Raw genomic sequence first — 10,992 nt, 5'->3', positions numbered from 1 at the left:
ATCTATAATCCAGAGCATAAACTCATGCCTTAACTACAAATGTATAAGAATATGTGATCAATAAGAGCCAGTTTTTCCAGTGCCTTTCTTTCAAAGACTAAGTAAAAACTCCCTTGGCTTGTAAAGTGAATAACTTCAAAGCAGAAGTGAGTTGAAAGGCTGGTGAATCCCTAGGAAGGAATTCTGTGGCCCAATCTCTAGAGCTTCCCCACCTCTAGAGGTGTGGATCAATTGAAAAGAAATGGCTGTGTGGCAGTGTCAGGCAGAGAGAGCCTGAGACAACTTTCCCACAGACCCAGAGTGTCATGGAAGAGTGGGTACATGTGTCCGATACTCTAGAAGGAGTAGCTGAGAGTATAGAAAGGCTATCCTTTTGGGACATGGAGTCATGACTATGATTTCATGGTCTGGCAATTGGAGACCAGATGGGAATAGGATGTTATGGTAAATGCCAGCATGGACAGAGCATGACTGAAGACCAGGCAATATCCCTATCTATCACATCCTTGTTCCTAGGTACTCTTTAATCCCTGAGAAAGGGAAGCAGCAAGTGTGTGTGGTGGGGCTCTTGAGAGTGACTGCTAAATTGACTGAAATTGACTTGAATTGATAGAGACAATGTTTTTGCCATCTGGCAGATGAGGAGCTCAAAAGAGAACTTGTCTAGAAAAAAAGTACACTTCTTGTTCAGGAGAGTTTGGGGTCTCAGATAAGCACTTATTCTAAATGGGCTGAGAACCAGCATCAGCTAACACTTCACAGAGGGAAGTTCATAGTCTGTCAAGCTATTGACAGTGATATAGCTTGTTGTAGGCTCCTTTATGAAGTGAGAAAGAAGATCGCTGTTTAAATATTCTCTTTACAAATTTCTGAAGAGTATTGAAAAGACTTTCATGTTAATGCAAACTCCTGCTCTATCATTTGCATAATTACTATTATGAAGTCTTTATACCCAACTGTAAAGTTTTATCTTTTCCAAATATCATTTCAAATAAACCAAATGAACAAGGATTTTTGAATTTCAAAGTTACACCAGAAAATTAAATTTGATTGTTAGTATTTAAAGCATAATCTATTCTTGATAGTTTAAATATTCATGTATACTGTGCATAAAATTCAAATACAAAATCAAATTAAGCAATTATATCATATTTGAGACTTTATAATTCTATTTAGATCTCTGAATTGTATCCCCTCCCTTCCTCCTTTCCTTCCAAACAAATAAAACATGTAAGTATAAAGTTCAAATTTCAAGCATTCCACTTCCCAGAGCATTTCCAGGAGAGGCAGGGATTGTCTGAACAGGAAGATAACTTTCCTACCCACTCCCAATCCAAGGCTATCTAAATAAAAATGATCAGGCCACTGGAGCTTCCAATAGTTTATCTATTTCTATAGTGGCCTTTGACCCACCCAGCTGCAGCATGAATTAGAAATAGATAAATTCCCTGGAGTCAGTTCATCTACTGCCTTGGGACAAAGGAATGGTATAGTGGAAACAGCACTGGATTTTGAGTCTGAGTATTTGAGTTTAGTTTTATTTCTTTGTCAACTTTATGGTCTTCATCTTTGTCTTTATATATATTTAAAATATTTTAAGACTATATTAAAACTATATGTGTGCATTCTTCTCTTACTTCCTTACTTCACTCAACCTTGTGTTTTAGAGACACATGCTTACTGATAAGTAGATCTGTAGTTAATTTATTTTTGCTGCTGTTTAGTTTCTCCTGTGTGAATGTGTTCTGTTTTATTCATCCATTTCTACTGTTGACAGACATTTGTGTTGCTTCCACTTTTTTGCTATGACAGACAATGCTGCTGTAAGCATTTCTGGTACGTTTCATAATGCAAATGTGCAAGAATTTCTCCTGATTATATGCCTACTCGTAGAACTGCTGGATCAGGTGTTTAACTTTTTAATTTGATGCCAAATTGTTGTAAAAAGTGGTCAGCTCAATTTACACACAGCCATTACTAACATTTGGATTGTCTGATTTTTTTATTTTTGTTATTTTGGAGAGTATAAAAGTGTATCTTGGGGTTTTAATTTTCATTTCTCTAATTGCCAGTGAATTTTTCAAATGTTTATTGGAAAACCAAGTCCTATATATCTTCTTTTTATCTGAGAACTTGGATGACTTAACTTGGATCTTCTTTTCTTCATCTGTAAAAGTAGGATCACAACATATTGCCCTTTAGAGGGAAGGGCCCACAAATGACAAAATGACGTTGACTTTGCTTACTTTTAGATATCGCTTGGATCAGTATTGCTCTTGGAAACAGGTCACTGGGAGATGCATCTCCAAATGATGCTGTGATCAGTGGAGAGATGATGATGGCATTCAGACAGGCAGCTGGGAGAAAGGAGAGGGCTGTATCAGCTGGTAAAAAACACCTTAAAGTTCATTGTTCTAGTTCAGGTAACTCTAACAGCTTTAATAAGGAAACACCCAATTTCAGTGGCTTAACAAATTAGAGTTTATTTCTTGTTCCCATGTTCCCAGTTAGAATGCAGCTTTTCTCTACCTTTTTAGGAAACCAGGCTCCCTCCATGTGGCTCTACTATGCCCTAGGACCACGGAGTACCCCCCTTCTACCCATCAGCACAGGAAATAGAGATTCAAGAGGTCCTAACACCCATCCACTTCTCAAAAGTCTATGCCTTGAAATGAAGTCTCTCTCCTGATCACATTCCTTTGGTAAGAATTAGACACATGGCCACATCCATATGTAAGGGGGCCTCAGAAATGTAGTCCTGCTTTGGGCTGCCACCTGTCAGCAACAACAGGACATAATGGAAGGGAAGTCACAAACATAGTGTTAACCAATGATACCAACCCTTTCTACCATCATTAAGACAATGTCAGGGGCAGGCCTGGTGGTGCAGCAGTTGAGTTCACCCGTTCCACTTCTGTGGCCTGGAGTTCGTGGGTTCAGATCCTGGGTGCAGACCGATGCACAGCTTGTCAAGCCATGTGTAGCCATGCTATGGTAGGCATCCCACAAGTAACGTAAAGAAAGATGGGCATGGATGTTAGCACAGGGCCAGTCTTCCTGAGCAACAAAGAGGAGGATTGGGAGCAGATGTTAGTTCAGGACTAATCTTCCTCCAAAAATAAATAAAAATAAATAAAAATTTTAAAATTAAAAAAAAAAGACAAGGTCGGGGGCATTGCCGTCCTATCATCCCATTCACACTTAGGCAACATGATGCCCCCCATTCATGCTGATTCTCCTTCCAATGCCCATTTTAATGTATGTCTCACACAATGATGAAAATGGATAAGGGAAGAGGATACATAGTTTTCTCACTTCTTGGCTTTTGCCATGCTTGTCCTTCTGCTAAGAAACATCTCCTAGACTAAACTGTGAGTACTGGGAGGAGAATAATTGCATACCACATTCACACTTGGATTTAGAGCTGGATTGAGGCATGTGGATCAACCCTTCTCAAACTTTAATGTATACACCAGTCACCTAGGATCTTGTTAAAATGCAGATTCTGAGTTAGTACATCTCAGTGGGGTCCCAGATTCTATATTTCTCAAAAGCTGTCATGTGATGACAATGCAACTAGTTGAAGGAAAAGAAGCATGTAGATGCCCATTCATTTATTTTTTGAACAGATATTTATCAAATGCCTACAATGTACCAGGCACTGTTCTAGACACTGAGGATACAATAGTGAATGAGACAAGATAATTATTCACCACACTTCTGATTGAAAGTCTGTAAATATTTGTTCAATATTTATGTAGTTGAGGTGGATAGCAACTGATAGTTTATTAATTAAAATCATATAGTAGAGCCATGTCATATGCATGAGAGTTTAAACTTAGATAAGATCACTCTTAGTAAATACTACTATGCTGTGTATTTAGCTTTAGAATTCAGGGTATATATGACCTCTAACTTCAGGCAACCATTCACTAGCTTGTCTCAGAGTTAGTCTTACTCCTTGTAGTAGCATCATGGAATTTAAGCATGTGATTCAAAAAATATTCAACAATGATAGCTCAACATGCACAAGGGATATTTTAAAATTTCCACACAAAGAAATGGTCTGCTTCAATCATGTAGAAACATGAGCTAACCGGCACCTTATTTCTAATTTAGGCTAGTGATATTGTAGAATGCTTTACAGATGATGGTCTAATCAACTGGGCAATTCACCAGTGACACAGACAAAGCTGTGCATTTACTAAATTTCATTTAGTTTTCCTCTCTCTGGATAAAAAAGAGTATTTACCAACTCCTTTCCAGTTATGTTGAAGCCATAAGACTGGTTTCAGGCTAACGGCGTGAAGGTTGAAGTGAAGTGAACCAACCTTAGGCCAGGTAGTTAAAAACACTCTACGTGACCTTCTTGATCATTTCCCCCACTATTAAAATCTTCGAGGGCATGGGATGAAATGGTAGCATTGGAAGATGAAAGGGGCCCAGATACTGATGGATGGATAAAAGTTACCCTGGTGAGTCATCTGATCCATCTCAAATTTAGCTGAGGTGGAAGCCTTTGTGGTGTTAACTTACTGACATTATGGGGTTTATTTTTTACTGTAGCATAAGCTGCCTGACCAGTACATGTTCTGGTTATTAATCCAGATAGGGACTCCACCATGTGTTGCCACTAATTGCCTCATAAATACTTTTACAAGTGAGTGAATTAGGTTAACTTTTACCAAGTCTCTTCACCATAATATTCCAGTCTTGATCTCAATTGCAGGCATGGACTAAAAACTTAGATTGTCAGTTAAGGAAATGTGGAGTTTAGGAGGATTCAGTAAATATTTGCTTAATGAAAGAAGACAAAAGTGAGAAATTTTCACACTCAGCTTCCTGGAAAGGATTTTTAAAATTATTCCTTTTTAGAATGAAGTATCAAAATTAAACATGCTCATTAAAAAAGCTGTGGAAAATTTTTGAGAAAGCAAAACATTTTTCCCATTGAGCTATCACTCTGATACAACCATCACTTATATTTTTATGTGTTCTTCTCAGGATTTTTGCCATCACTTTTGTTATATTGGTGCAATCACATAAACATAATTTCTAGTAGTTGCATTATAATCCATCCAGGGGATAAACTATTTAATCCATTTCCTCCTTTGAATGTTTACATTGTTCCTAATTTTTTGTTTTCAAAAATGAGGCTGTAATAAAACTGTTTATATAGTAAGATTTTCTATATTTAGACCAATTTACTTAAGATGATCTGAAAAAAGCCTTTTTAATGATCCAAAAATCTCAGAGTGAAGCTGACTCTGTTCACGTTAGGACTTTGCATTAGCTTAAGAGCATACCTTCCTATCCAGTGTGCAACCCTGAATTAGGTCGGGTTTAGCTTTTTCATTTGTGTGATTCTCTAAAACACATATACTCACCATATTACATGTATTTTTTTTATTAATGTTATGATAGATTACAACCTTGTGAGATTTCAGTTGTACATTTTTGTTAGTCATGTTGTGGGTACACCACTTCCCCCTCTGTGCCCTCCCCCCACCCCCCCTTTTCCCTGGTAATCACCGATCAGATCTCCTTCTCAATATACTAATTTCCACCTATGAGTGGAGTCATATAGAGTTCGTCTTTCTCTGACTGGCTTATTTCGCTTAACATAATACCCTTGAGGTCTATCCACGTTGTTGTGAATGGGCCAATTTTGTCTTTTTTATGGCTGAGTAGTATTCCATTGTGTATATATACCACATCTTCTTTATCCAATCATCAGTTTCTGGGCATGTAGGCTGGTTCCACGTCTTGGCTATTGTAAATAATGCTGCGATGAACATAGGGGTGCAACGGACTCTTGAGATTTCTGATATCAGGTTCTTAGGATAGATACCCAGTAATGGGATGGCTGGGTCATAGGGTATTTCTATTTTTAACTTTTTGAGAAATCTCCATACTGTTTTCCATAGTGGCTGTACCAGTTTGCATTCCCACCAACAGTGTATGAGGGTTCCTTTTTCTCCACAACCTCTCCAACATTTGTCACTCTTGGTTTTGGATGTTTTTGCCAATCTAATGGGTGTAAGGTGATATCTTAGTGTAGTTTTGATTTGCATTTCCCTGATGATTAGCGATGATGAACATCTTTTCATGTGTCTATTGGCCATATTCATATCTTCTTTTGAGAAATGTCTGTTCATGTCCTCTGCCCATTTTTTGATTGGGTTGTTTGTTTTTTTGTTGTTAAGCCATGTGAGTTCTTTGTATATTATGGAGATTAACCCTTTGTCAGATAAGTGGCTTGTAAATATTTTTTCCCAATTAGTGAGCTGTTTTTTTGTTTCAATCCTGTTTTCCCTTGCCTTGAAGAAGCTCTTTAGTCTGATGAAGTCCCATTTGTTTATTCTTTCTATTGTTTCCCTCAACTGAGGAGTTACAGTGTCCGAAAAGATTCTTTTGAAACTGATGTCAAAGAGTGTACTGCCTATATTCTCTTCCAAAAGACTTATTGTCTCAGGCCTAATCTTTAGGTCTTTGATCCATTTTGAGTTTATTTTGGTGTGTGGTGAAAAAGAATGGTCAATTTTCAATCTTTTGCATGTGGCTGTCCAGTTTTCCCAGCACCATTTGTTGAAGAGACTTTCTTTTCTCCATTGTAGGCCCTCTGCTCCTTTGTCGAAGATTAGCTGTCCATAGATGTGTGGTTTTATCTCTGGGCTTTCAATTCTGTTCCATTGATCTGTGGACCTGTTTTTGTACCAGTACCATGCTGTTTTGATCACTGTAGCTTTGTAGTATGTTTTGAAATCGGGGATTGTGATTCTGCCGGCTTTGTTTTTCTTGCTCAGGATTGCTTTAGCAATTTGCGGTCTTTTGTTGCCCCATATGAATTTTAGGATTGTTTGTTCTATATCTGTGAAGAATGTTCTTGGGATTCTGATTGGGATATCATTGAATCTGTAGACTGCTTTAGGTAGTATGGACATTTTAACTATGTTTATTCTTCCAATCCATGTGCAAGGAATGTCTTTCCATCTCTTTATGTCATTGTCAATTTCTTTCAAGAAAGTCTTGTAGTTTTCATTGTATAGATCCTTCACTTCCTTGGTTAAGTTTATCCCAAGGTATTTTATTCTTTTCGTTGCGATTGTGAATGGGATTGAGTTCTTGAGTTTTTTTCTGTTAGTTCATTGTTAGTGTATAGAAATGCTACTGATTTATGCACGTTAATTTTATACCCTGCTACTTTGCTGTAGTTGTTGATTATTTCTACTAGTTTTTCTGTGGATTCTTTGGGGTTTTCTATATATAAGATCATGTCGTCTGCAAACAACGAGAGTTTTACTTCTTTGTTACCTATTTGGATTCCTTTTATTTCTTTTTCCTGCCGAATTGCTCTGGCCAGCACCTCCAGTACTATGTTGAATAGGAGTGGTGAAAGTGGGCACCCTTGTCTTGTTCCTGTCCTCCACGGGATGGCTTTCAGTTTTTGTCCATTGAGTATGATGTTGGCTGTGGGTCTATCATATATGGCCTTTATTATGTTGAGGTACTTTCCTTCTATACCCGTTTTACTGAGGGTTTTTATCATAAATGGGTGTTGGATCTTGTCGAATGCTTTCTCTGCATCTATTGAGATGATCATGTGGTTTTTGTTTTTCATTTTGTTGATGTAGTGTATCACGTTGATTGACTTGCGGATGTTGAACCATCCCTGTGTCCCTGGTATAAATCCCACTTGATCATGGTGTATAATCTTTTTGATGTATTGCTGTAATCGGTTTGCCAAAATTTTGTTGAGCATTTTTGCATCTATGTTCATCAGTGATATCGGCCTGTAGTTCTCCTTCTTTGTGTTGTCCTTGTCAGGTTTGGGGATCAGAGTGATGTTGGCTTCATAGAATGTGTTAGGCAGTTCTCCATCTTTCTCAATTTTCTGGAACAGTTTGAGAAGAATAGGTATTAAGTCTTCTTTGAATGTTTGGTAGAATTCTCCAGAGAAGCCGTCTGGTCCTGGACTCTTATTTTTGGGGAGGTGTTTGATTACCGTTTCTATTTCCTTACTTGTGATTGGCCTATTCAGATTCTCCATTTCTTCCTGATTCAGTTTGGGGAGATTGTAGGAGTCTAGGAATTTGTCCATTTCTTCCAGATTGTTCAATTTGTTGGCATATAGTTTTTCATAGTATTCTCTTATGATCTCTTGTATTTCATTGGTATCTGTTGTGATTTCTCCTCTGTCATTCCTAATTTTATTAATTTGCGATTTCTCTCTTCTTTTCTTGGTGAGTCTGGCTAGGGGTTTGTCAATTTTGTTAATTCTTTCGAAGAACCAACTCTTTGTTTCATTGATCCTGTCTATTGTCTTTTTTGTTTCAATATCGTTTATTTCTGCTCTTATTTTTATTATTTCCCTCCTTCTACTGACTCTGGGCTTTGTTTGTTCTTCTTTTTCTAGTTCTGTTAGGTGTCATTTGAGGTTGCTTATGTGAGCTTTTTCTTGTTTAGTGAGGTGAGCCTGTATTGTGATGAATTTCCCTCTTAGGACTGCTTTTGCTGCATCCCAAATGATTTGGTATGTCGTGTTCTCATTTTCATTAGTCTCCAGATAAAATTTGATTTCTTCTTTAATTGCTTCAATGATCCATTGTTGAGAAGCGTGTTGTTTAGTCTCCACATTTTTGCACATTTCTCTGCTTTTTTTCTTGTAGTTGATTTCTAGTTTAATAGTATTATGATCAGAAAAGATGCTTGATATTATTTCAACTCTCTTGTATTTATTGATGTTTGCTTTGGTTCCCAAAATATGGTCAATCCTTGAGAATGTTCCATGTGCACTTGAGAAGAATGTGTATCCTGCTGTTTTTGGCTGAAGAGTTCTATATATATCTATTAAGTCCATCTGGACTAATTTTTCATTTAATTCTATTATTTCCTTGTTGATTTTCTGTCTGGATGTTCTGTCCATTGGTGTTAATGGTGTGTTGAGGTCCCCTACTATTATTGTATTGTTGATGTCTTCTTTTAGTTCTATTAAGAGTTGCTTTACAAATTTTGGTGCTCCTGTGTTGGGTGTGTATATATTTATAAGTGTTATGTCTTCTTGGTGGAGAGTCCCTTTTATCATTATATACTGTCCCTCTTTATCTTTCTTTATCTGTTTTGCTTTGAAATCTACCTTGTCTGATATTAGTATAGTGACACTTGCTTTCTTTTGTTCATTATTAGCTTGGAGTATTGTTCTCCATCCCTTCACTCTGAGTCTGTGTTTGTCTTTGGGGCTGAGGTGTGTTTCCTGGAGGCAGCATATTGTTGGATCTTGTTCTTTGATCCATCCTGCCACTCTGTGTCTTTTGATTGGGGAGTTCAATCCATTTACATTTAGAGTGATTATTGAGATGTGGGGGCCTACCACTACCATTTTGTGTCTTGTTTTCCGGTTTTCTTCAGTTTCCTTTGTTTCTCGTCCCACGGTTTAATCTGTTCTAATGTAGAGCTGCTACTCTCTGTTGTTGTCCTTCTACTTATCTCCTCTGCTCTTGGTTTTGTAGCCCCTCTCCTTTTTTGGATTTTTCAGGAATGAGGGTTTTCCTGAGGATTTCCTGAAGAGGAGGTTTTGTGGCAATGAACTCCCTTAATTTTTGTTTATCTGGGAAAGTTTTTATTTCTCCATCATATTTGAAGGATATTTTCGCTGGGTAGAGAATTCTCGGCTGTAGATTTTTGTCCTTCAGATTTTTGAATATATCATTCCACTCTCTTCTAGCTTGTAAAGTTTCTGCTGAGAAATCTGCTGATAGCCTGATGGGCGTTCCTTTGTAGGTTAGTTTCTTTTGCCTGGCTGTCCTTAGTATTTTCTCCTTGTCGTTGACTTTTGCTAGCTTCACTACTATATGCCGTGGAGTTGGTCTTGCATTGATAAAGTTTGGAGATCTATTGGCTTCTGTCACCTGAAGATCCATCTCCCTCACCAGCTTTGGGAAGTTCTCAGCCATTATTTCTTTGAATAGGTTTTCTGCCCCTTTCTCCTTCTCTTCTCCCTCTGGTATACCTATAATCCTTACGTTGCATCTCCTAATTGTGTCTGATAATTCTCGGAGAGATTCTTCATTTCTTTTTAGTCTTGCTTCTCTCTCCTCCTCTGCCTGCAGCAATTCTATATTGCCATCTTCCAAATTGCTAATTCTTTCCTCCATATTATCGGCCCTACTGTTCAGAGCATCTAGATTTTTCTTAATCTCCTCTATTGTGTTTTTTATTTCCAATATTTCTGTTTGGTTCTTCTTTATCGTATCAAACTCTTTTGTGACATAGCTCCTGAACTCGTTGAGTTGTCAGTCAGAATTCTCTCTTAACTCATTGAGTATTTTAATGATGGCTGTTTTGAAGTCGTCATCATTTAGGTTATATATCTCATTTTCTTTGGGATTGTTTTCTGTGTATTTGTTACTTTCTTTCTGTTCTGGAGATTTAATGTATTTTTTCATATTGCTTGATGTTGTTGATTTGTGCCTCCGCATGGAGATAGAGTTTAGTTGCTCCTTTCACTTGTTTCAGCTGCTGCGGTGGGGGAGCAGCTGTTTATACTGCACCAACCAGGAACCCTGTCCGCAGTTGCTAACTGGGCCTGGGCCCCTCCTCGTAGTCACAGTGGCCCTTTGGATTCCCTCCTCTGCCGTGGGGGCCGTCACATGGGGCTTCAGGCTGCTGGTGCCTACGGTTGCAGCCCACCTAGATGTGCTCTCTCCTTGGGGTCTGCAACGGTGTTATGGGCTTTTCCAGCGGCCAGGGGTGGGATCACTTATATTTGTCGCTCCGTTGCTGTCGGCACCCACAAAATCTCACTTGTCCTCTATGGGTCACAGGAGAGCTATTGGCATCTTCTACAGTCTGTGGTTAGTTCACCTAGCTATGCTGCTTTTGCCCTGGGGTCTTCCAGCCTTGTGGCTGGTGGCTGGGTGCCTTCTACTGGTGCTGTGCAGAGGCTTTCCCTAAGGCTGCTGTGAGCCTGTAGGGTTTCCCCCTAGGCTACGA

This window comes from Equus przewalskii, chromosome 11, assembly GCF_037783145.1.
Source record: "Equus przewalskii isolate Varuska chromosome 11, EquPr2, whole genome shotgun sequence".
NCBI lineage: Eukaryota > Metazoa > Chordata > Mammalia > Perissodactyla > Equidae > Equus > Equus przewalskii.
The sequence above is the reverse complement of the archived record's forward strand: the minus strand, read 5'-3'. Positions refer to the sequence as shown.